This window comes from Schistocerca cancellata, chromosome 11 (assembly GCF_023864275.1).
Source record: "Schistocerca cancellata isolate TAMUIC-IGC-003103 chromosome 11, iqSchCanc2.1, whole genome shotgun sequence".
In the NCBI taxonomy this organism is placed as follows: Eukaryota; Metazoa; Arthropoda; class Insecta; order Orthoptera; family Acrididae; genus Schistocerca; species Schistocerca cancellata.
The window spans coordinates 114537762-114565289 of NC_064636.1; the positions used below are offsets into that span (position 1 = coordinate 114537762).

The 27528-nt window shown below is 41.4% G+C and overlaps 1 protein-coding gene across 2 annotated transcripts in view; it reads left to right on the forward strand.

The window, feature by feature from the left end:
* The window catches only part of LOC126108504 (zinc finger protein 436-like), a 177454-nt gene that overhangs the window by 103800 nt on the left and 46126 nt on the right, over positions 1–27528 (forward strand). The window lies entirely within an intron of this gene.

Sequence of the window (27528 nt, forward strand, 5' to 3'; positions counted from 1 at the left end):
TGTGTGTGTGTGTGTGTTTGTTTTTATGGGAAGTTTCCCATGTGTGGAAACTTTTCTTTATTGAAAGAACTGTCAACACATTTACTCTTTCTGAATTCATAATGCATCTTAGAAAAGTTTTTATCCTTTCCATTGTTAAGAGCAGCATTCTGCCTCGTATTTAGTCATGGGAACTGCAACAGATTTTTTTACCAATTTAGTAATTCCACTGTCGACACAGTCTAGGTAATTGCAAGATATAAGGGGCAGTCAAATGAAAAATGAGATACATGGAAGAAAACTAAGTAAACTGTTTATTATTTGAAAAGTAGCTATTGTAACTGCTAATACATTTATCCCATTGTGAGGCAAGACACTCGGTACCTTCATGATAAAATGTTCGCAGTTGCTTCCGGAACCATAATTGTACCTAGGGGTGCACCTCTTCATCCAAAGTAGATTGCTTGCTGCAGGTGTCATTCTTCAGGGTTTCAAGAATTAAGAAATCACCTTGGGAGGGATTGCGAGTGTGGAGGATGTGTAAGTGAGACCTGTTGAAACTTCTACAGTGTGCTCAAAACAACAATATGTGGCCAGGCCGGCATGTTATTGAAGTATTTTCAGCTACACTGCTGTAGTTTCACTGGAAAGTCCATACAAATTCTTCATAGAGTCCTAATTTCTTCCCTTGCACTTTCCATATGTATGAGTATAATCATGGTTCTGTAGGACACAAAAAATCTTCTTTCTGTGAAGGCATTGACCATCTTGTTTCTCAGCAGGAAAAATTTATTAACATTTATGGTATCAACGTGTGAAATAATGAACAGCTTACTTCCTTTTTTCTGTCTGTCTCATTTCTATTTCACTGCCCCTTACAGATTACATGAGCAATATCATAGATATCAGACATGTAGTAGATTACTTTTAGTTCAGTTTCAGACTTTTCTTTGTCAATAATGCTATGTGCTTCACTGGTCAGTACGCTCTTTTCTGTAGGATGACCATTCTTAAAACTAGTGAAGAATTTTCTTTGAACAATTCAGCAGCTACCAAATGCTTAGTATTAGAATATCTACCAAATATATCCACACATGTACAGTCCCACACTCCCTTAGCTTCTTTTGTCTTTGAAGGATTCTCGCAGGATTTTGAGTTTTTTTTAATTCTAAAAAAGCAGTCTTGAATTTTTTTATACTCATTAACTTTAAATGTGCTAATATCTCCTGATTATGTTTATTTGTAAATTATGTTAACATGAGACATAATATGATGACATTGTTATCATTTAGGTGTTTTAAAATTCATGTTGCTGCTGCAGTGGCTTGATCTGCATTTGATGTTGACTAATTTCAGTAAAGCAGCTTTTTAAGGGTTGTAAATTTTCATGCATTCTGTTTATGTTTCAGTATGGAAAATTATGTCTTACGATTAGATTAGATTAGTTTAGATCAGTTTTTGTTCCATGGAACAAAAAAATGAGATGATTCTCATGGATGTGGAACATGTAAGAAAGTTGTTGTTGCGGTCTTCAGTCAAGAGACTGGTTTGAAGCAGCTCTCCATGCTACTGTATCCTGTGCAATCTTCTTCATCTCTCAGTACCTACTGCAACCTACATCCTTCTGAATATGCTTAGTGTATTCATATCTTGGTCTCCCTCTACGATTTTTACTCTGCATGCTGCCCTCCAATACTAAATTGGTGATCCCTTGATGCCTCAGAACATGTCCTACCAACCGATCCCTTCTCCTCATCAAGTAGTGCCACAAATTTCTCTCCAATTCTATTCAATACCTCCTCATTAGTTATGTGATCTACCCATCTAAACTTCAGCATTCTTCTGTAGCACCACATTTCCAAAGCTTCTATTCTCTTCTTGCCCAAACTATTTATCTTCCATGTTTCACTTCCATACATGGCTACACTCTATACAATCACTTTCCGAAACGACTTCCTGACACATAAATCAATACTCAATGTTAACAAATTTCTCTTCTTCAGAAACGCTTTCCTTGCCATTGCCAGTCTACAGTTTATATCATCTCTACTTCGACCCTCATCACTTATTTTGCTCCCCAAATAGCAAAACTCCTTTACTACTTTAAATGTCTCATTTCCAAATCTAATTCCCTCAGCATCACCCGACTTAATTTGACTATAATCCATTATCCTTGTTGTGCTTTTGTTGATGTTCATATTATATCCTCCTTTCAAGACACTGTCCATTCCATTCAACTGCTCTTCCAAGTTCTTTGCTGTCTCTGACAGAATTACAATGTAATCAGTGAACCTCAAAGTTTTTATTTCTTCTCCATGGATTTTAATTCCTACTCCAATTTTTTTTTTACCTTACTGCTTGTTCAATATACAGATTGAATAACATTGGGGAGAGGCCACAACCATGTCTCACTCCCTTACCAGCCAATGCTTCCCTTTCATGGCCCCCCACCTTCAGAATTTGGAAGAGAGTATTCCAGTCAACATTGCCAAAAGCTTTCTCTAAGTCCACAAATGCTAGAAATGTAGGTTTGCCTTTCCTTAATCTATCTTTTAAGATAAGTTGTAGGGTAAGTATTCCCTCACGTGTTCCAATATTTCTATGGAATCCAAACTGATCTTCCCTGGGGTCGGCTTCTACCAGTTTTCCATTCGTCTGTAAAGAATTTGTGTTTGTATTTGGCAGCTGTGACGTATTTAACTGATAGTTTGGTAATTTTCACATCTGTCAACACCTGCTTGCTTTGGGATTGGAATTATTATATTTTTCTTGAAGTCTGAGGGTATTTCGCCAGTCTCATACATCTTGCTCACCAGATGGTAGAGTTTTGTCAGGGCTGGCTCTTCCCAAGGCTATCAGTAGTTGTAATGGGATATTGTCTACTCTTGAGGCCTTGCATTGACTTCGGTCTTTCAGTGCTCTGTCAAACTCTTCACACAGTATCATATCTCCCATTTCATCTTTATCTTCAGACTCTTCCATTTCCATAATATTGTCCTCAAGTACATTGCCCTTGTATAGACCCTCTATTTACTCCTTCCACCTTTCTGCTTTCCCTTCTTTGCTTACAACTGGGTTTCCATCTGTGCTCTTGATATTCATACAAATGGTACTCTTTTCTCCCAAGGTCTGATTAATTTTCCTGTAGGCAGTATCTATCTTACCCCTATATGCCTCTACATCCTTACACTTGTCCTCTAGCCATCCCAGCTTAGCCATTTAGCACTTCCTGTCGATCTCATTTTTGAGACGTTTGTATTCCTTTTTGCCAGCTTCATTTACTGCATTTTTATATTTTCTCCTTTCATCAATTAAATTTAATACATCTTCTGTTACCAAGGTAGTACAGACAAGCAGTCGTGTGAATTACTATTGGACACATTATCCGTAAAACTGTTCAAATGGTTCAAATGGCTCTGAGCACTATGCGACTTAACTTCTGAGGTCATCAGTCGCCTAGAACTTAGAACTAATTAAACCTAACTAACCTAAGGACATCACACACATCCATGCCTGAGGCAGGATTCGAACCTCCAGACTGTAGCGCCCACCGAAAACTATCTTGAGCAGTTAAATCAACAGCCAACGCCTAATGGAAATAGTTTAGATCTGGTAGCCACAAACAGACCAGACCTCATCGGCTGTGTCAGTGTTGAGACAGGGATTAGTGATCATGATGTTGTCATTACGACTATGGTTGTGAAAGTTAAAAAGTCTGTCAAGAAGGCTAGGAGAGTATTCTTACTAGAAAGAGTAGATAAGCAGTGGTTAGCATCCCACTTAGTAAATGAATCGACTTCATTTACTTCTGGTACAATTGATGTTGAAGAATTATGGTCAAATTTTAAACACATTGTAAATCACGCATTGGACAAGTATGTGCCAAAAAATTGGGTTACGGACAGAAAAGACCCAGCGGGGCTTAACATCGCAATTTGGAGAATGCTCAGGAAGCAAAGACAGTTGCACTCGCGGTACAAGAAAGATCGGGAGAATGAGGGCAGGCAAAAGTTAGTAGAGATTCGTGCTGCTGTAAAAAGAGCAATGCGTGAAGCATACACCCACTACCACCGTCATACCTTAGCAAAAGATCGTGCAGAAAACCCAAGGAAATTCTGTTCTTACGTAAAATCGGTAAGTGGGTTGAAGGATTCCATCCAGTCACTCACTGATCAGTCTGGTCTGGCAATGGAAGACTGCAAAACGAAAGCTGAAATTTTAAATTTAGCATTTGAGAAATCTTTCACGCAGGAGAATCGTACAAACATACCGCCGTTTGAGTCTCGTACAGATTCCCGTATGGAGGACATGGTGATAGACATCCCTGGGATTGTGAAGCAGCGGAAGGGCTGAAAATAAATAAATCGCCAGGTCCTGATGGAATTCCAATTCGGTTTTACAGACAGTACTCTACTGCATTGGCTCCTTACTTAGATTGCATTTATCGCGAATCTCTTGCCCAATGTAAAGTCCCAAGCGACTGAAAAAAAGCATGGGTGACACCTGTATATAAGAAGGGTAGAAGGACAGATCCTCAAAATTACAGACCGATATCCTTAACATCGGTTTGTTGCAGGATTCTCGAACAAATTCTCAGTTCGAATATAATGAATTTCCTTGAGATAGAGAAGTTGCTGTCCATGCATCAGCATGGCTTTAGAAAGCATCGCTCCTGCAAAATGCAACTCGCCCTTTTTTCACATGATATCTTGCTTACCATGGATGAAGGGTGTCAGACAGATGCCATATTCCTTGACTTCCGGAAAGCATTTGACTCGGTGCACACTGCAGACTCCTAAGTTAGGTACGAGCATATGGGATTGTTTCCCAAATATGTGAGTGGCTCGAAGACTTCTTAAGTAATAGAACCCAGTACGTTGTCCTCGATGGTGAGTGTTCATCGGAGGTGAGGGTATCATCTGGAGTGCCCCAGGGAAGTGTGGTAGGCCCGCTGTTGTTTTCTATCTACATAAATGATCTTTTGGATAGGGTGGATAGGAATGTGAAGCTGTTTGCTGATGATGCTGCGGTGTACGGGAAGGTGTCGTCGTTGAGTGACTGTAGGAGGGTACAAGATGACTTGGGCAGGATTTGTGATTGGTGTAAAGAATGCAGCTAACTCTAAATATAGATAAATGTAAATTAATGCAGATGAATAGGAAAAAAAAATCCCATATTGTTTGAATACTCCATTAGTAGTGTAGTGCTTGACACAGTCATGCCAATTAAATACACTCCTGGAAATGGAAAAAAGAACACATTGACACCGGTGTGTCAGACCCACCATACTTGCTCCGGACACTGCGAGAGGGCTGTACAAGCAATGATCACACGCACGGCACAGCGGACACACCAGGAACCGTGGTGTTGGCCGTCGAATGGCGCTAGCTGCGCAGCATTTGTGCACCGCCGCCGTCAGTGTCAGCCAGTTTGCCGTGGCATATGGAGCTCCATCGCAGTCTTTAACACTGGTAGCATGCCGCGACAGCGTGGACGTGAACCGTATGTGCAGTTGACGGACTTTGAGCGAGGGCGTATAGTGGGCATGCGGGAGGCCGGGTGGACATACCGCCGAATTGCTCAACACGTGGGGCGTGAGGTCTCCACAGTACATCGATGTTGTCGCCAGTGGTCGGCGGAAGGTGCACGTGCCCGTCGACCTGGGACCGGACCGCAGCGACGCACGGATGCACGCCAAGACCGTAGGATCCTACGCAGTGCCGTAGGGGACCGCACCGCCACTTCCCAGCAAATTAGGGACACTGTTGCTCCTGGGGTATCGGCGAGGACCATTCGCAACCGTCTCCATGAAGCTGGGCTACGGTCCCGCACACCGTTAGGCCGTCTTCCGCTCACGCCCCAACATCGTGCAGCCCGCCTCCAGTGGTGTCGCGACAGGCGTGAATGGAGGGACAAATGGAGACGTGTCGTCTTCAGCGATGAGAGTCGCTTCTGCCTTGGTGCCAATGATGGTCGTATGCGTGTTTGGCGCCGTGCAGGTGAGCGCCACAATCAGGACTGCATACGACCGAGGCACACAGGGCCAACACCCGGCATCATGGTGTGGGGAGCGATCTCCTACACTGGCCGTACACCACTGGTGATCGTCGAGGGGACACTGAATAGTGCACGGTACATCCAAACCATCATCAAACCCATCGTTCTACCATTCCTAGACCGGCAAGGGAACTTGCTGTTCCAACAGGACAATGCACGTCCGCATGTATCCCGTGCCACCCAACGTGCTCTATAAGGTGTAAGTCAACTACCCTGGCCAGCAAGATCTCCGGATCTGTCCCCCATTGAGCATGTTTGGGACTGGATGATGCGTCGTCTCACGCGGTCTGCACGTCCAGCACGAACGCTGGTCCAACTGAGGCGCCAGGTGGAAATGGCATGGCAAGCCGTTCCACAGGACTACATCCAGCATCTCTACGATCGTCTCCATGGGAGAATAGCAGCCTGCATTGCTGCGAAAGGTGGATATACTCTGTACTAGTGCCGACATTGTTCATGCTCTGTTGCCTGTGTCTATGTGCCTGTGGTTCTGTCAGTGTGATCATGTGATGTATCTGACCCCAGGAATGTGTCAATAAAGTTTCCCCTTCCTGGGACAATGAATTCACGGTGTTCTTATTTCAATTTCCAGGAGTGTATTTGGGCGTAACATTGCAGAGCGATAGAAGGTGGGACAAGCATGTAATGGCAGTTGTGGGGAAGGCAGATAGTCATCTTCGGTTCATTGGTAGAATTTTTGGAAGATGTGGTTCACCTGTAAAGGAAACCGCTTATAAAACACTGATACAGCCTACTCTTGAGTACTGCTCGAGTGTTTAGGATCCCTATCAGGTTGGATTGAGGGCGGACATAGAAGCAATTCAGAGGCGGGCTGCTAGATTTGTTACTGGTAGGTTTGATCAGCATGCGAGTGTTACGGAAATGCTTCAGGAACTCGGGTGGGAGTCTCTTGAGGAAAGGAGGCATTCTTTTCGTGAATCGCTACTGAGGAAATTTAGAGAACCAGCATTTGAGGCTGACTGCAGTACAATTTTACTGCCGCCAACTTGTATTTTGTGGAAAGACCACAAAGATAAGAGAGATTAGGGCTCATTCAGAGGCATATAGGCAGTCATTGTTGCCTTGTTCTGTTTGGGAGTGGAACAGGGAGAGAAGATGCTATTTGTGGTACAAGGTACCCTCCGCCACGCACCTTATGGTGAATTGCGGAGTATGTATGTAGATGTAGATTTCTACTAGCCCTCGTCTTTTTACCTACTTGATCCTCTGCTGCCTTCACTACTTCGTTCCTCAAAGCTACCCATTCTTCTACACTGTTTCTTTCCCCCATTCCTGTCAGTCATTCCCTTACGCTCTCCTTGAAACTCTGTAAACTTTCTGGTTTAGTTGGTTTATCCAGGTCCCATCTCCTTAAATTCCCTCCTTTTTGCAGTTTCTTCAGTTGTAATCTACAGTCATAACCTATAAAGTGCGGTCAGAGTCCACATCTGCCCCTGGAAATGTCTTACAATTTAAAACCTGGTTCCTAAATCTCTACCTTACACTTATATAATCTGTCTGAAACCTTCCAGTATCTCCAGGCCTCTTCCATGTATTCAACCTTCTTTCATGATTCTTGAACCAAGTGTTAGCTATGAATAAGTTATGCTCTGTGCAAAATTCTACCAGGTGGCTTCCTCTTTCATTTCTTACCCCCAATCCATATTCACCTACTATGTTTCCTTCTCTTCCTTTTCCTACTATAAAATTCCAGTCACCCATGACTATTAAATTTTTGTCTCCCTTCACTATCCAAATAATTTCTTTTGTCTCATCATACCTTTCATCAACCTCATCATCATCTGCAGAGCTAGTTGTCATTTAAATTGTACCACTGTGGTGGGCGTGGCCTTCATGTCTATCTTGACCACAATAATGTGTTCATTACGCTGTTGGTAGTAGCTTACCCGCACTCCTATTTTTTTTATTAATTATTACCTCTATTTGATTTTGTATTTATAACCCTGTATTCACCTGACCAGACATCTTGTTCCTCCTGCCACCGAACTTCACTAATTCCCACTATATGTGACTTTAACCTATCCATTTCCATTTTTAAATTTTCTGACCTACCTGCCCGAGGTAGGGATATGGCATTCCACATTCCGATCCGTAGAATGCCAGTTTTCTTTCTCCTGATAATGACATCCTCTTGAGTAGTCCCCGCCCTGAGATCTGAATGGGGGACTATTTTACCTCCGAAATATTTTTCCCAAGAGGATGCCATCATCATTTAGCCATACAGTAAAGGTGCACGCCCTCGGGAAAAATTACGGCTGTAGTTTCGCCTTACATTCACCTGTTTGCAGTACCAGCACAGCAAGGCTGTTTTGGTTAGTGTTACAAGGCCAGATCAGTCAATCATCCAGACTGTTGCCCCTGCAACTACTGAAAAGGCTGCTGCCCCTCTTCAGGAACACACGTTTGTCTGGCCTCTCAACACATGTCCCTTCGTTGTGGTTACAGCTACGGTACATCTGTCTGTATCACTGAGGCACGCAAGCCTCCCCACCAACGGCAAGGTCCACAGTTCATGGGGGGGGGGGGGGGGGGGGGGGGGGGTCAGAAAGTAAACATAAAACATTTGAATATAATGCTTGCTACCTTGATCATTTGTCAAGAGATCGTCAAAATAGGCAAATACATCACAGTAAACTGGAACTGTTAATATTTACAGAATTATTACACTATAAGACTGAAAGATTGTTATGTACTTTCAATAAATTTATCATACACAAAATATCTAATCTTGACTTTTGTGACCAAGTGCTGTCAAAACTGAAATTCAACAGGGATTTTTACTAAAGCTGGTCTAAAAGTCTCTGTTAAGATATTCATCTATAGAGTAGAAAGAGTTGCCTCTCAAAAAATCTTTCAAGCTCTGTTTAAACTGTGCTTCACCTGCAACCAACTTCTTAATGGTTGCTGACAATTCATTGAAAATGTGTGTTCCCGATTATTAGACCCCTTTTTTTACCAAGGTAAGTGATTTTAGGTCTTTATGTAGCTTGTTCTTAGTTCTAGTGTAGATACTATCTGTTGAGCTGTTGGTTGGAAATAGAGATTACATGCAACAAATTTCTTTAAGGAATAAATATACTGAAAAGCAGTGGTTAGAATACAAAGTTTCTTGAACAGGTTTCTACATGATGATCTCGAATTTACATCGAAAATGATTCTTATTACATACTTTTGCATGCTAAAAACATTTGCTCGGTTTGATGAGTCACCCCAGAGTATGATCTCGTATGACACAATAGATTAAAAGTAAGCAAAGTGTGCAATTTTTTTATATTTATATCTCCTATGTCTGACATCATTCCCACTGCAAATACAGACTTTTTTAGGCACTTAAGCAATTCTGTGGTATGCCCTTCCCATGAGAGTTTATTATAGAGTTGTAACCTCAGAAATTCAATAGTGTCAACCTATCCAATCTGCATATTTTCATATGTTAAAGACGTGCTGCACGGAAATCACATACAGGTTCTGAACTGCATGTAGTGGGTCTTACCAATGTTTAATGACAGTGAATTAGCTTTAAACCATTTATTAATGTCAGCGAAAATTTGCTTAGCAACTATTTCTAAATCTGCACTTGACTTGCTACGTATTTCAATGTTTGTATCATCTGCAAACAAAACAAACTTGGCATGTGGCAATGTAACAGATGAGAGATCATTAATGTACACAAGAAAAAGCAATGGACCCAAAGTGGAACCCTAAGGAACACAACATGTAATTATTTCCTAGTCAGATGAGAACTGACTGCTTACTGCAGAGGTATTTTACAATGACACTCCTTTTTTCCTGTTAGTTTCATAGGACTCAAACCATTTTGCAGCACTGGCAGTGACACTATAATAGTCTAATTTACTTAAGAGAATGCTGTAGTTCACACGGTCAAAGGTTTTTGAAAAGTCACACAAAAGGCCAGGAGCCTCTAATTTATTGTCTAATGAATAAAGAACATTCTCACTGTAAGTGTAAATAGCTTTCTCTGTATCGGAATTATTAAGAAACCCAAACTGTGACTTGGACAATATATTAGTTGCAGTCAGATGCCTAAGAAGACACTTGAACACAACCTTTTGAAATATTTTTGAGAAAGTCGTCAAAAGTGAAGTTTGGTTGGTATCCTTTTATGCCCCTTCTTGTAAAGAGGCTTAACTTTGGCATATTTTAGCCAGTCTGGAATGTTCGGCTGAAAAGAGATTGATTTCACAGATAACTTAAAGATAGAACTCAACTCACATGAGCACTCTTCGATTAACTTTGCTGATATGTTATCATATCCCCTAGAGTACTTACGTTTTAAGTATTTTATGATGGATGCCACATCCTTGGGGGTTTTGAGTGTCATTTCCATTTTACTGAAGTTATTTTTAAAGACTAGTCTCAGATACTCCATTGCACTGCTCACCAAACCTGATAACTCCCAAGCTGTCAGTAACAGAAATGAAGTATCTTCACTATATTTTATACAGTTTTCATTTTGTTGCCCAATATAATTATGATTTTTTATAATAAAACTGCTTTGATTTCTGAATTACTTGCTTCAGTATTTTGCAGTAACTACTAGTCATTTATTCCGTTCATAAATTTCCATTACTGTTTATGATCCATATTTTGAAGTTCCACCTTGTAGAGGATGGGTGTGGAATGCTTGATTTTTGAGAAATATCACTCATTGGAGTGGCATTGAGCAGAATGTTGGAACAGGGAGAATGAAAAATAAAAATATTTTTACATTTTGTATAATCCTAAATGCATTTCTCATTATTAAATTAAGTTGATGTACATAACAGTGAATGAATTGTTGGTTACTATTAACTGCTGTTATTTTTACTTTAACTCCTGTTTTTTTCCTTTCAAGAAATTGGCACTTCAGGATGTCTGAGCTGAGCTATCAGTTTGTCAAATTCGTTGAAGAATTATACTTATTTCTGAACTATATTGTGATATGTTTTTGGCAGTTTGTTTGGTAAAAAGAATCCCCCAAAAAGCTCAAATTTTTGTGCATTCAATACATACCACAGAACAAGGACCTTATGAGTGTGTTGCAAAATATTTATCATCAGCCGTGACAGCTATGAAGGAGACTTTTCGAATTTCTGCCTTTGTCTCCTCATGGGATATGGTATTTCTTGAGGCAATCAGGTTACTCATTTGAAATGGTGTTAAAACTACATAGAAGACTGCACTGGTCTCTTAGTGTCTTCAAATTTGAGTATATTTTGATGCAAAATTTACTAATCCTCCAAATACCCCATGTTTACTAAATCATCTACATCCACATTGATACTCTGCAAGCCACCTTACGGTGCATGGCAGTGGGTACCCTGTACAACTACTAGTCATTTCCTTTCCTGTTCCACTTGCAAATGGAGTGAGGGAAAAAGGACTGTCTGTATATCTCCGTGTGAGCCCTAATTTCTCGTACCTTATCTCCATGGTCCTTAGGTACAATGTATGTTGGCAGCAGTAGAATCGTTCAGCAGGCAAGTACAAATGCCAGTTCTCTAAATTTTCTCAATAATGTTTCTCAAAAAGAACATCGCCCTCCCTCTAGGGATTCCCGTTTGATTTTCCAAAGCACATCAGTAACACTTTTTCGGTATTCTAACCTATCAGTAACAAATCTAGTGGCCCATCTCTGAAATGCTTTGATGTCTTCCTTCAATCCGACATCATACATACTCAAGCACTCAAACAGTACTCAAGAATAGGTCACACCAGCAATCTGCATCCTATCTGCAGTGTCCTTTACAGGTGAACCACTCTTTCCTAAAATCTCCTAATTAACAGAAGTTGACCATTTGCCTCCTGTACCACATTCCTCACATGCTTGTTCCATTTCATATCACTTTGCAATGTTGTGCCAAGATATTTAAATGATTTAACTGTGTCAAGCAAGACACTAGTAATGTGGTATCTAAAAATTACAGGTTTTATGTTTCTACAAACGCACATTAACTTAGATTTGTCCACATTTTAGGGTAGCTGTGATTCATCACATGAACTACAAAATTTTATGTATGTCTTCTTGCACCTCCCTACGCTGGCCCGGCGTCTCCCTACGCTGGCCCGGCGTCTCCCTACGCTGGCCCGGCGTCTCCCTACGCTGGCTCAACTTTAACACCTTACTGTGCGCCATGGCATCATCAGCAAACAACTATAGACTGCTGTCTACTCTGTCCGCCAAATCATTTATGTATATAGAGAACAGCAGTAGTCTTGTCACTTCCCTTGGACACTCATGACAATATCCTTGTCTTTCCATCAAGGGCAACATACTGGGTTCTATTACTTCAGAAGTTTTTGAGTCATTCACATACATGTGAACTTACTCCATATGCTCGTACCTCCATTAGCAGCCTGCAGCAGGCACTGCATTAAATGCTTCCCAGAAATCTAGAAATATGGAATCTGCCTATTGCACCTCATCCATTGTTTGCAATATATCATATGGGAAAAGGGAACGCTTAGTTCCTCATCAGTGAAAACCATTCTGATTTGTGGAAATAAGCATCTGAGTCTCAAGAAATCGTTTTATATTCGAACTTGGAATATGTTCAAGGATTGTGCAGCAAACCTAAATTAGAGATATTAGTCTGATATTTTATGGGTCCATTCTTTTAACCCTTCGTATATACTAGTCACATGTGCTTTTTTCCAGTCACTTGGGACTTTGTGCTGGGTGACAGGTTCATGATAAGTGCATGCAAGGTAAGGGACCATTGCCCTAGAGTACTGTTTGTAAAATCAAACTGGGCTTCCATCTGCACCTTGTGATTTATTTGCTTTCAAATCTTTCAGTAGTCTCTCTATGCCATGGAAACGTATTACTGTGTCATCCATACAGGAGTCTGTCAAATGATGGTAAGTTTGTATAATTCTCCTGCGTGAATGATTTCTTAAAAGTGAAATTTAAAACTTTGCCTTTCGTTTTGCTATCTCCAGCTGCCACATAAGATTGATCAATAAGGGAATGAATGGAAGCCTTAGACCCACTTAGCAATTTTACACAAGACCAGAATTTTCACAGGTTCTCTGGCAAATATTTTGCTAACATGTGACAGTGGTAGTAGTTATACTATGCTATAGATCTTTTCACAGATGCATGAATCTATTAACCTTTGCCTGTCATTATTTTTACATTCCCTTTTGAACTGAGAAAGCAGTGTCCTATACTTCCTTAGCATCCTCCGAATTTTGTTATTAAACCATGTGGGTCTTTTCCATCCATTATCCAATTACTAGGCACAAAACTGTCCAGACAATGATTTACAATCTGCGTAAACTTTGTCCATAACTCCTGGACATCCATATTACAGGAACTAAGTGACGTTAATCACTGCCTAAGTGAGATGTTAACAAGTGCTTATCTGCTCTGTGTAGCAGAAACAGTCTCCTAGCCATCTTGACTGCTTTATTAACTGTCATAATCATAGTTTGCTATAATGACATCACGATCACTAATCACCATTTCTATACTGACTTTGTTGATAAGATCTTTCCTGATTGTAGCCACAAGGTCTAAGATATTTCCACTGCATGCAAGCTGCTGAGCCAGCTGCTCAAGCCATGTAGAGATGTTCCAAAGTTTCTAAAAAAGAACATGCACTCTATTATTCTGGACAAAATTTCATGATTGTTTTTAACCTATTTGTTATGCACATTTATTGAATGTCTGTATGCCACACTACTGCTTATGCTTCCTAAAAGTGATAGTGAAATTGCATTGTCTAACACTCTGAGACCTCACACTTTTCAGTTTATTCTTTCATATTGTTTATGTTTCTGTCACCACTCTGTCTGCATTATATCACCTCCAAACAGAAGACATGTTAAGCAAAATAATGTATGTTTTACTCCATAGCCGCAAAGTCAACTTTTTCATTAGGACCACTCAGAATTAAAGCTATGGATATGCTAATTGCTGTTACTTGAGCCTGGCTGAATATCAGAACATTGTGTGTTGAATAACCTCTTTTTGTAACTAGTTTTTTCATGCAGAGACAGCTGTGATCATTTAAAATATTGAGGTTCACTTGCAGCCACAAAATTCATTTCTTGTGAATGAAAGGCCAAGGTTGAAGGTTTCTGTAAAATAAAATAAAAGAACAAAAACATGAATCAAATAGCTGGAAGAAGGATAACAATGTGTGAGGGTGAGTCAGGTATAAACAGTAATTTTTTTATACGTTTATGTAAGCTTCAGATAAATTCATATATACATCCTAATTTTTCCTAATAATCTGAGCAGAAAACCCAATCTTCCCAGAAAGTAGGCACTTTATTGATACCATTTTTTGAATTGAATGGCTATGATAGCAGCTAGTTGTGCACGAACACTTCTACATGCCCATCATCATCAAATATGTCCTCTGACTGATTCCTTTAAGGGCATAAACAAAGGAAAATTGGAGGGTGATACATCTGGACAGTAGGGAGGAAGTTCTAGTGTGGTCCAGAACAATTTTGGAATTTTTTGTGTAATTTGGGCAGTTGTGTGGGGTCGGTCATTGTTACGAAGCACAATTATGTTCCAGATCAGAACCGCATGCTTGTTGTGACAGTATACACATTGTGTTTGGTTGGAAGATGTCAGTAGTGTGCAGTGTTCGCAGTATGGCATTGATGGAGAAAATCAATGAGCAACACTCCTTTAAAATCGAGAAAGACTTTTAAGAACCTTACCTACAGAGAGAGACGGTCTTTGGTTTTTATGGGTGCAGATTTGCCCTTTTTGTGCCATTTTATGTTGATTTTTTTCTGTTCTGGGGTGTAACGGTACTTCCATGGTCCGTAATAGGTCATAATCTGGTGCAAAAAATTTTTTTCAGTTTGGTCGCACTTCAGTAGCACACCTTGAGATGATGATATTTGTGCCATATTGTGAGAAGCACAGGAATGGGGGAAAGAAATCCAGTAGAAGAAGAATGCGTAGTTTTGAGGAATGAAGTAGTGAAGGCAGCAGAGGATCAAGTAGGTAAAAAGACGAGGGCTAGTAGAAATCCTTGGGTGACAGAAGAAATACTGTATTTAATTGATGAAAGGAGAAAATATCAAAATGCAGTAAATGAAGCAGGCAAAAAGGAATAAAAATGTCTCAAAAATGAGATCGACAGGAAGTGCAAAATGGCTAAGCAGGCATGGCTAGAGGACAAATGTAAGTATGTAGAGGCTTATCTCACTAGGGGTAAGATAGATACAGCCTACAAGAAAATTAAAGAGACCTTCAGAGGAAAGAGAACCACTTGTATGAATATCAAAAGCTCAGATGGAAACCCAGTTCTAAGCAAAGAAGGGAAAGCAGAAAGGTGGAAGGAGTATATAGAGGATCTATACAAGGGCGATGTACTTGAGTACAATATTATGGAAATCGAAGAGGATGTAGATGAAGATGAAATGGGGGATATAATACTATGTGAAGAGTTTGACAGAGCACTGAAAGACCTGAGTCGAAACAAGGCCCTGGGAGTAGATAACATTCCATTAGAACCACTGACAGCCTTGGGAGGGCCAGTCCTGACGAAACTCTACCATCTGGTGAGCAAGATGTATGAAATAGGTGAAATACCCTCAGACTTCAAGAAGAATGCAATAATTCCAATCCCAAAGAAAGCAGGTGTTTACAAATGTGAAAATTACCGAACAATAAGTTTAATAAGTCACAGCTGCAAAATACTAACACAAATTCTTTATAGACGAATGGAAAAACTAGTAGAAGCCGACCTCGGGGAACATCAGTTTGGATTCCATAGAAATGTTGGAACACATGAGGCAATATTGATCCTACGACATATCTTAGAAGCTAGATTAAGGAAAGGCAAACCTACGTTTCTAGCATTTGTAGACTTAGAGAAAGCTTTTGACAATGTTGACTGGAATACTCTCTTTCAAATTCTAAAGGTGGCAGGGGTAAAATACAGGGAGCAAAAGGCTATTTACAATTTGTACAGAAACCAGATGGCAGTTATAAGAGTTGAGGGACATGAAAGGGAAGCAGTGGTTGGGAAGGGAGTGAGACAGGGTTGTAGTCTATCCCCGATGTTATTCAATCTGTATATTGAGCAAATAGTAAAGGAAACAAAAGAAAAATTTGGAGTAGGTATTAAAATCCATGGAGAAGAAATAAAAACTTTGAGGTTCGCCGATGACATTGTAATTCTGTCAGTGACAGCAAAGGACTTGGAAGAGCAGTTGAACGGAATGGACAGTGTCTTGAAGGGAGAATATAAGAAGAACAACAACAAAAGCAAAATGAGGATAATGGAATGTAGTCGAATTGTCAGGTGATGCTTAGGGAATTACATTAAGAAATCAGACACTTAAAGTAGTAAAGGAGTTTTGCTATTTGGGGAGCAAAGTAACTGATGATGGTCGAAGTAGAGAGGATATAAAATGTAGACTGGCAATGGCAAGGAAAGCGTTTCTGAAGAATAGAAATTTGTTAACATCGAGTATAGATTTAAGTGTCAGAAAGTCGATTCTGAAAGTATTTGTATGGAGTGTATGGAAGTGAAACATGGACGATAAATAGTTCGGACAAGAAGAGAATAGAAGCTTTGGCAATGTGGTGCTACAGAAGAAAGCTGAAGATTAGATGGGTAATCACATAACTAATGAGGAAGTATTGAATAGGATTGGGGAGAAGAGAAGTTTGTAGCACAACTTGACTAGAAGAAGGGATCGGTTGGTAGGACGTGTTGAGGCATCAAGGGATCACCAATTTAGTATTGGAGGGCAGCGTGGAGGGTAAAAATCATAGAGGGAGACAAGAGATGAATACACTAAGGAGATTCAGAAGGATGTAGGTTGCAGTAGGTACTGGGAGATGAAGCAGCTTGCACAGGATAGGGTAGCATGGAGAGCTGCATAAAACCAGTTTCAGGACTGAAGACCACAACAACAACAACAACAACAACAACATTGTGTGAAGGTGAGACACCCTTCTTGCAGACACTTTCCAAAATCCAAAGTTGTCAGTAATTATCACCTGAGCACTAGGGTAGCTCATGCGAACCACTGGAGCAGTTTCAGAAACTGTTATCAAGTGGTTGTTGTCAATAAGCTGTCTAACCAAGGGAATATTCTCCTCAGTCATTCTGGTCCTTGGGTGATGTTGGAGAGTTGCATTCTAAATTGTTTCTCATCTTCATAAAAACTACTTGTGCCATACATACACTTAAATGTGTTCAGGGTGTTGCCACTGAACTGTGAAGCAAGTATCTTCAAAATTGTTGATAGTTTTATGTCCTCTGTTGGAAGACTTGATTATAATGCATTTCACAAGTGACAGTAACTCCTACACAGACATTGCCATTCTGATTAAAGACACAGTACGACGACGTTATAGTTGTGAAGAACAGTCAAGGGAAATGAAAGCAACAATGAGCGGATATGGTGACACTCTCCATTTACAAGAAAACAAGTAAAACAAAACTTCTGTTTTATTTGATTCACCCTTGTATTTCTACATTCAAGGATGTAGTATTAGTTTTTAAACACAGCACACAGGTCAATATTTTACATTTTCAGGAAACTGTGCGCTTTTTGGGTTTATTATTTGATTCGAAATTAACTTGGCTTCCAAACCTGAAGGACCTACACACAGAGGACTTCCAGTCATTGAATATTGTGAAATGGCTTAGCAGGAAAGCATGGGGAGCTGACAGGTCCCATCTCATGTAGATTTATAGGGCATTGATGTATCACGTTTAGATTATGGGAGCATGGTCTACGGGTCAGCCTATCCTTCCTACCTTATGTGTTAGATGCTGTCCACCATCTGGACATTTGTATATGGAATGGAGCCTTTTGGACCAGCCCAGTTCATTATGTCTGTATGCAGAGGCTGGTGAACCACCGCCTTGCATTCGACGATGTATCCTTTTGACAGGCTCTGAAAATCTCTCTGTCACGTCAGTCATTGGCATTTAGTGCAGTGGTCCAAAGCGACTTTGGATGACTGTTCAGGAATTAGCTCCATGTAAACAAGCCATTTGTAATACATGCCACTGACTGTCTCAAGGATCTGGATCTATCAGATCCCCAAGTACACGATCAGGGATGGGATGCATTAGTTCCTTGGTGTCCGGTACAAGAAAATTTGTACTCCAGGTTACATTTTTACAACTTTGTTTTCTTAAATTTTAAGTATGTACCACACTTTTGTCATTGTTCATACAGAAGGATACTAACAAGATAATATCCTCAGTTGTTTCACTATTTTCCCCAAAAGGGTTTTCAAAGTGTGTCTCTTGGAACAATTTACAAATTATGATGCAGAGTTTTATGGCACTGGAGAGGATTCACAGATATCATCATACAAGGTTTTTTGTCTGTTCCAACTCGCTTACTGAATCTAGTAGACCAGTTGATTCAGCCCATCCATGACTCTTAACAGCAGCTCCAACACCATGGCAAGAAAGTGACATTTTGGTGGGTATCTGGCCATATCAGGATACAGGAAAACATGACCAATAAAGCAGCCAAGGAAGCATGTTGGGGTGGTATTGTCTGTCAATGTCCTATCGTGTTGAATGCCGTCACCTCATTTTCTGACAGGTGTGCAACGGGAGACTGAATGTTTGAAGGTGACAGAAGACAAATTGCAGATACCAAAATTGACCACACAGGCATGTGGTCTTCATGTTTGCCTCACTGCTTGAAGGAGGTTCTACTTATCAGGCTGTGCATAGGGCATAGCCATTTAACATGTGGCTTTCTCCACCAACTGGAGGATCCACCACCCTGTGAGTTTTGTGGTGTGCCACTTCCAGTTCAGCACATTTTGGCAATGTGTATCTTATATATAGATACTAGGGCTGCCCCCAGCCTCGATGGACATCCACCACCAGCCTCATCGATACCGATTTCAGTGTTACAAGAGTGGTGAAATTTTGTGAACTGTCAGGCCTTATCCCTAAATTGGGGGGAAGGGAGGAAAAACTTAAATGCAATATAAACTGCTCCACATGTGGGACAGTCTTCACCCCCAACCATGAGATTGGCATGCTGACTTTTTGTCTGGGTGCTGGTGACCATGACGTTGAGCATCCCTTACTTAATCATTATTTTTGTCGTCATCTGGGAAAAAGTACAGGTGACTCCCTTATAGAGAGTGTCCCACACGAATTGTTCAATATTCGGGGATATGACAGGAACCATCATTCAGAGCAAAAATGTCTAGTAAACATGGGCTCTGAAATAAATACCTTAAGGGCTGTGAGAACTTGTTCAGTAGAAAAACTGTGTACCACACTAGTAATGAAGAATAGGCGCTTATAGCTCTACAGGTATGCACTTTAGTGCCCATGTTTACTAGACTTTTTTGTTTCAGATGAGCTGGCCTCTGTGGCTGAGTGGTTCTAGACGCTTCAGTCGGGAACTGCACTGCTGCTGTGGTCGCATGTTCGAATCCTGCCTGGGGCAATGAATGTGCGATGTCCTCAGGTTCAGAATTCAAATATGATAAGTATCCTTCAGAGGCAAAAGCTTCTGTCAACAAATCAACAGATTTATAAAGCATCAAATCTCGGTTGGCCCTTTTCTTACACAATACCTGCAAACCATGGAAGCTGGGCAACAGGTAGGTTTCATGTTCCTAGATTTCTGAAAAGTATTTGACACAGTGCCCCACTCGAGACTGTTAACAAAGATCTAGCATTCCAAATAAGTTGTCCAGTATGTGAGCGGTTCAAAAGATTTTTAATAAAACCATGTACGTCATCCTGCATTGTGAGTGTTCATCGAAGACAAAGGTATCATCTGATTTACCCAAGGCAAGTGTTCTGGATATGCATAAGCGATTTGGTGGATAGGATGAAAAGCAGTCTGCAGCTGTTTGCTGATGTTGCTGTATGTATAGGATATTGTAATCTTTGAGTGTAGAAGGATCCAGCATGACTTGAACCGAATTTCTGTATGGTTTGTTGAATGACAGCTTGCTCTAAATATAGAAAAATGTAAATTAGTGCAGATTAATAGGAAAAACAATCATGTTCAAATACATAAGTGATTGCACAGCAACATCAATTACATATCTACACTGAAGCGCCAAAGAAACCGATACAGGCATGTGTATTCAAATACAGAGATAGGTAAACAGGCAGAATATGGCTCTGCAGTTGGCAGTGCCTCTCTAAGGCAAGTGTCTGGCACAGTTGTTAGATTAGTTGCTGCTGCTACAATGGCAGGTTATCGAGATTTAAGTGAGTTTGAAAATTGTGTTAGAGGTGGCGCATGAGCGATGGGAAACAGCATCTCCGAGGTAGTGATGAAGTGGTGATTTTCTCATATGACCATTTCACAAATATACTATGAAAGTCAAGAATCTGGTAAAACATTGTATCTCTGACATCGCTGCTGCTGGAAAAAGATCCTGCATGAAAGGGACCAACGACGACTTAAGAGAATCACTCAACATGACAAAAGTGAAACCTTCCACAAATTTCTGCAGATTTCAATGCTGCGCCATCAACAAGTGTCAGCATGTGGACCATTGAATGAAACATCACTCATATGTGCTTTCAGAGCAGGAGGCCTCACGTGTACCCTTGATGACTGCATGACACACACTTTGTCTCACCTGGACACGTCAACACTGGCATTGGACTGTTGACAACTAGACACATGTTGCCTGGTCAAACAAGTGTCGTTTTAAATTGTATTGACCAGATGGATGTGTACAGTTATGGAGACAACGTCGTGAATCTGTGAACCCTTCATGTCGGGGGAAACTGTTAAAGCTGGTGGATGCTCTGTAATGGTGTGGGGCATGTGCAGTTGGAGTTATGTCCCCTGTTATGTCTAGATATGACTGACAGGTGACACATGTGAGCTGTCTGTCTGATCACTTTCATCCATTCCTGTCCATTGTACATTCCTACAGACTTGAGCAGTTCCAGCAGAACAATCTACATTTACGTGGATACTCTACAAATCACATTTAAGTGCCTGGCAGAGGGTTCATTGAACCACATCCACAATTCTCTGTTGTTCCAATCTCGTATAGCATGCGGAAAGGACTAACACCTATACCTTTCCAAACGAGCTCTGATTTCCCTTTTCTTTTTCGTGGTGATCGTTTCTTCCTATGTAGGTCAGTATCAACAAAATATTTGCGCATTCGGAGGAGAAAGTTGGTGATTGGAACTTTGTGAGAAGATTCTGTCACAACAAAAAGCGCTTTTCTTTTAATGATGTCCAGCCCAAATTCTGTATCATTTCAGTGACACTCTCTCCCATATTTTGCGATAATAGAAAACGTGCTGCCCTTTGAATTTTTTCGATGTCCTCTGTCAATCCTGTCTGGTAAGGATCCCACACAACACAGCAGTATTCTAAAAGAGGACAGAAAAGTATAGTATAGACAGTCTCCTTAGTAGATCTGTTACATTTTCTAAGTGTCCTGGCAATAAAATGCAGTCTTTGGATAGCCTTCCCCACAACGTTTTCTATGTGTTCCTTCCAATTTAAGTTGTTCATAATTGTAATTTCTAGGTATTTACTTGAATTTATGGCCTTTAGATTTGACTGATTTATAGTGTAATTGAAGTTCAACCGATTGCTTTTAGCACTCATGTGGATGATCTCACACTTCTCATTATTTACAGTCAACTGTCAATTTTTGCGCCATACAGATATCTTTTCTGAATCGTTTTACAATTTGTTTTGATCTTCTGAAGACTTTATTAGTCGATAAACGACAGCATCATCTGCAAACATCCTAAGATGGCTGCTCAGATTGTATCCCAAATCATTTATATACATAAGGAACAGCAAAGGGCCTGTAACACCACTTTCGGAAACGCCAGAAATCACTTCTGTTTTACTCGATGACTTTCTGTTAATTACTACGAACGGTGACCCCTCTGACAAGAAATCACGAATCCAGTCACATAACTGAGATGATATTCTATAAGCATGCAATTTCACTACAAGCCACTTGCTTGGTTCAGTGTCAAAAGCCTTCTGGAAATCCAGAAACGTGGTCGTGCGGTAGCGTTCTTGCTTCCCACGCCCGGGTTCCCGGGTTCGATTCCCGGCGGGGTCAGGGATTTTCTCTGCCTCGTGATGGCTGGGTGTTGTGTGCTGTCCTTAGGTTAGTTAGGTTTAAGTAGTTCTACATCTACATCTACATCCATACTCCGCAAGCCACCTGACGGTGTGTGGCGGAGGGTACCTTCAGTACCTCTATCGGTTCTCCCTTCTATTCCAGTCTCGTATTGTTCGTGGAAAGAAGGATTGTCGGTATGCCTCTGTGTGGGCTCTAATCTCTCTGATTTTATCCTCATGGTCTCTTCGCGAGATATACGTAGGAGGGAGCAATATACTGCTTGACTCTTCGGTGAAGGTATGTTCTCGAAACTTTGACAAAAGCCCGTACCGAGCTACTGAGCGTCTCTCCTGCAGAGTCTTCCACTGGAGTTTATCTATCATCTCCGTAACGCTTTCGCGATTACTAAATGATCCTGTAACGAAGCGCGCTGCTCTCCGTTGGATCTTCTCTATGTCTTGTATCAACCCTATCTGGTACGGATCCCACACTGCTGAGCAGTATTCAAGCAGTGGGCGAACAAGCGTACTGTAACCTACTTCCTTTGTTTTCGGATTGCATTTCCTTAGGATTCTTCCAATGAATCTCAGTCTGGCATCTGCTTTACCGACAATCAGCATTATATCATCATTCCATTTTAAATCACTCCTAATGCGTACTCCCAGATAATTTTTGGTATTAACTGCTTCCAGTTGCTGACCTGCTATTTTGTAGCTAAATGATAAAGGATCTATCTTTCTGTGTATTCGCAGCACATTACACTTGTCTACATTGAGATTCAGTTGCCATTCCCTGCACCATGCGTCAATTCGCTGCAGATCCTCCTGCATTTCAGTACAATTTTCCATTGTTACAACCTCTCGATACACCACAGCATCATCTGCAAAAAGCCTCAGTGAACTTCCGATGTCATCCACCAGGTCATTTATGTATATTGTGAATAGCAACGGTCCTATGACACTCCCCTGCGGCACACCTGAAATTACCTTCGGAAGACTTCTCTCCATTGAGAATAACATGCTGCGTCCTGTTATCTAGGAACTCCTCAATCCAATCACACAATTGGTCTGATAGTCCATATGCTCTTACTTTGTTCAATAAACGACTGTGGGGAACTGTATCGAACGCCTTGCGGAAGTCAAGAAACACGGCATCTACCTGTGAACCCGTGTCTATGGCCCTCTGAGTCTCGTGAACGAATAGCGCGAGCTGGGTTTCACATGACCGTCTTTTTCGAAACCCATGCTGATTCCTACAGAGTAGATTTCTAGTCTCCAGAAAAGTCATTATACTCGAACACAATACGTGTTCCAAAATTCTACAACTGATCGACGTTAGAGATATAGGTCTATAGTTCTGCACATCTGTTCGACGTCCCTTCTTGAAAACGGGGATGACCTGTGCCCTTTTCCAATCCTTTGGAACGCTACGCTCTTCTATAGACCTACGGTACACCGCTGCAAGAAGGGGAGCAAGTTCCTTCGCGTACTCTGTGTAAAATCGAACTGGTATCCCATCAGGTCCAGAGGCCTTTCCTCTTTTGAGCGATTTTAATTGTTTCTCTATCCCTCTGTCGTCTTATTTCGATATCTACCATTTTGTCATCTGTGCGACAGTCTAGAGAAGGAACTACAGTGCAATCTTCCTCTGTGAAACAACTTTGGAAAAAGACATTTAGTATTTCGGCCTTTAGTCTGTCATCCTCTGTTTCAGTACCATTTTGGTCACAGAGTGTCTGGACATTTTGTTTTGATCCACCTACCGCTTTGACATAAGACCAAAATTTCTTAGGATTTTCTGCCAAGTCAGTACATAGAACTTTACTTTCGAATTCATTGAACGCCTCTCGCATAGCTCTCTTCACACTACATTTCGCTTCGCGTAATTTTTGTTTGTCTGCAAGGCTTTGGCTATGTTTATGTTTGCTGTGAAGTTCCCTTTGCTTCCGCAGCAGTTTTCTAACTCGGTTGTTGAACCACGGTGGCTCTTTTCCATCTCTTACGATCTTGCTTGGCACATACTCATCTAACGCATATTGTACGATGGTTTTGAACTTTGTCCACTGATCCTCAACACTATCAGTACTTGAGACAAAACTTTTGTGTTGAGCCAACAGGTACTCTGAAATCTGCTTTTTGTCACTTTTTCTAAACAGAAAAATCTTCCTACCCTTTTTAATATTCCTATTTACGGCTGAAATCATCGATGCCATAACCGCTTTATGATCGCTGATTCCCTGTTCTGCGTTAACTTTTTCAAATAGTTCGGGTCTGTTTGTCACCAGAAGGTCTAATATGTTATCGCCACGAGTCGGTTCTCTGTTTAACTGCTCAAGGTAGTTTTCAGATAAAGCACTTAAAAAAATTTCACTGGATTCTTTGTCCCTGCCACCCGTTATGAACGTCTGAGTCTCCCAGTCTACATCCGGCAAATTAAAATCTCCACCCAGAACTATAACATGGTGGGGAAATCTACTCGAAATATTTTCCAAATTATCCTTCAGGTGCTCAGCCACAACAGCTGCTGAGCCAGGGGGCCTATAGAGACATCCAATTACCATGTCTGAGCCTGCTTTAACCGCGACCTTCACCCAAATCATTTCACATTTCGGATCTCCGTCAATTTCCTTCGATACTATTGCACTTCTTACCGCTATAAACAGGCCTCCCCCTTCACTGTTCAGCCTGTCTCTGCGGTATACATTCCAATCTGAGTTTAGGATTTCGTTACTGTTTACGTCTGGTTTCAGCCAACTTTCTGTCCCTAGTACTATATGGGCGTTGTGATCGTTTATTAATGAGAGCAGTTCTGGGACCTTTCTATAGACGCTCCTGCAGTTTACTATTAGCACATTAATATTGTTATTCCCTGTTGCATTTTGCCTACTCCTATCTTGCCGCGTCTCAGGAGGCGTCTTGTCGGGCCTAGGGAGGGGATTCTCTAACCTAAAAAACCCCCATGTGCACTCCACACGTACTCCGCTACCCTTGTAGCCGCTTCCGGCGTGTAGTGCACGCCTGACCTATTCAGGGGGACCCTACATTTCTCCACCCGATAGCGGAGGTCGAGAAATTTGCACCCCAGATCTCCGCAGAATCGTCTGAGCCTCTGGTTTAAGCCTTCCACTCGGCTCCAAACCAGAGGACCGCGATCAGTTCTGGGAACGATACTACAAATAGTTAGCTCTGATTCCACCCCGCGAGCGAGGCTTTCCGTCTTCACCAATTCCGCCAACCGCCTGTACGAACTGAGGATGACCTCTGAACCCAGACGGCAGGAGTCATTGGTGCCGACATGAGCAACAATTTGCAGTTGGGTGCACCCAGTGCTCTCTATCGCCGCCGGTAGGGCCTCCTCCACATCTCGGATGAGACCCCCCGGCAAGCAGACAGAGTGAACACTGGCCTTCTTCCCCGACCTTCTCGCTATGTCCCTAAGGGGCTCCATCACCCGCCTAACGTTGGAGCTCCCAATAACTAATAAACCCCTCCCCCCGTTGCCTGCTCGGACCTTGCTGAAGGAGCAGCCACATGTCCCCTCACAGGCAGAGCGGGCGATGCCACACGGCCAGCCTCCACATTGACCTTCCGCCTCGTGCGCCGCGAACGCCGCTGAACCCGCCACTCCCCTTGGGGAGAGGGTGGCCCAACCGCGCCCGGTACCCGCGAAAATGTCTCGACAGCAGGGACAGTGGGTGAAGCATGTAACACCTGGGGTGTACCTTGCGACGCACCAGACTCCCCACTGCCGCTACACTCCGAGGCAGCAGCCTGAAGACGGCTGACCGCGGCCATCAACACGCTCAGCTGTTCGCGAACAGTGGCCAGCTCCTCCTGCGTCCGTACACAGCAGTCACACATCCTATCCATCCTAAGGAAACAATTTACTGAAGAGAGTTAATCAACCTTTAACTAGACTGCTAATTCACTAAAGGCGGCTGCTTATTCACTAAACTGTGGTTGCTAGCCACTTCTTGTAGAAAACAATGAAAATAGCACTACCTGTCTCTGGACTGTATTGAAAACAAACTCTAGCACTACTGGCACTATGGTTGACTACAGGGACTCTCTCTGTCTGTATTCAAAACAAACACGAAATCTATGGAACACTATTAAGAGCACTCGAAAATTAAAGCTTCCTAAAAGCAAATACACACGGAAGAAGAAGTGACAAGTAAGAAAAATACAGTTAATACTTAAATTAAGGTAGCTCGCTGCACAGCAGACGTGAAGCAGGCGGCAGTTCTAGGGGACTGATGACCGTAGCAGTTAAGTCCCATAGTGCTCAGAGCCATTTGAACCATTTTTTTTTTGAAATCCAGAAATATGGAATAATAATAATAATAATAATAATAATAATAATAATAATAATAATTCATAACAGGTCACTCACAGTTGGCTCTCGCGTGCCATATGATCAACAACTACAGAAATACATACATACATTTAATGTTGTTCCATAGATCATGGATATGACATTTTGTAATGATGTGGAATGTGTAATTTTAAATAGTTTTCTGTACCATACAGTTACTACTTCATATCTAAGAATTCATCTATTGAGTAGAAGGAGAGTTGTCATTCAGAAATTCTTTTAATTTGCTTTTAATTGGTGGTTGGCTACCTGTCAGACTTTCAGTACTATTTGGCAAATGACCAAAGATTTTTGTGGAAGCATAATTTACCCTTTTCTGTGCCAAAGTGAGATTTAATCCAGAGTACTGAAGATCATCCTTTCTTCTAGTGGTGTAGCTATGCAATTTGCTGTTATTTTTAACTCGACCTGGATGTAAGTAAAAATATAATTTTTTAAAATGATAAATAAAATCATAAATAACATATGTATAAGACTCACTTTTCCAGACCACACAGGCACATTTGAAAATGGCATTGTATGCTGAAACAAGCGAACTTGTTGAACAGAAATCTCTGTATACAAGGTCTGTTCAAAAAATTTCCAGACCTTGTCCACTAGCAGACCGTTCACTTAATGTGCATAGTCTCCTTTGAAATACTCTCCTCCACAATTGATACACTACTTGCGATGCCATTTCCACTTTCAAGACCATTGTTGGTATGCATCTTGCTGGATCGCTTTAAGTTGCATCTGCTGCGAATTTTCTTCAATGTTTCCTATTGTTGCAAATCTTTGTCCTTTGTTTTGGAAATTAAAACAAAATCTATGGGAGACAGGTCTGGAGAGCACAGAGGATGAGGCAGCACAGTGATTTTGCTTTTTGTGCGATAGTCACACAACAACAGGGATGAATGTGTGGGTGCGTTATTGTGATGCAAGAGCCATGAATTGTCTGACCACATTTCAGCCCCCTGGGATTAGAATAGGCCAGAGATATTCCTGCCTGTCATAAGAGGTGACTAAAAGGAGTCTCTCACCTTCCGGTGTTTATGCGATGGTCCCTTGTA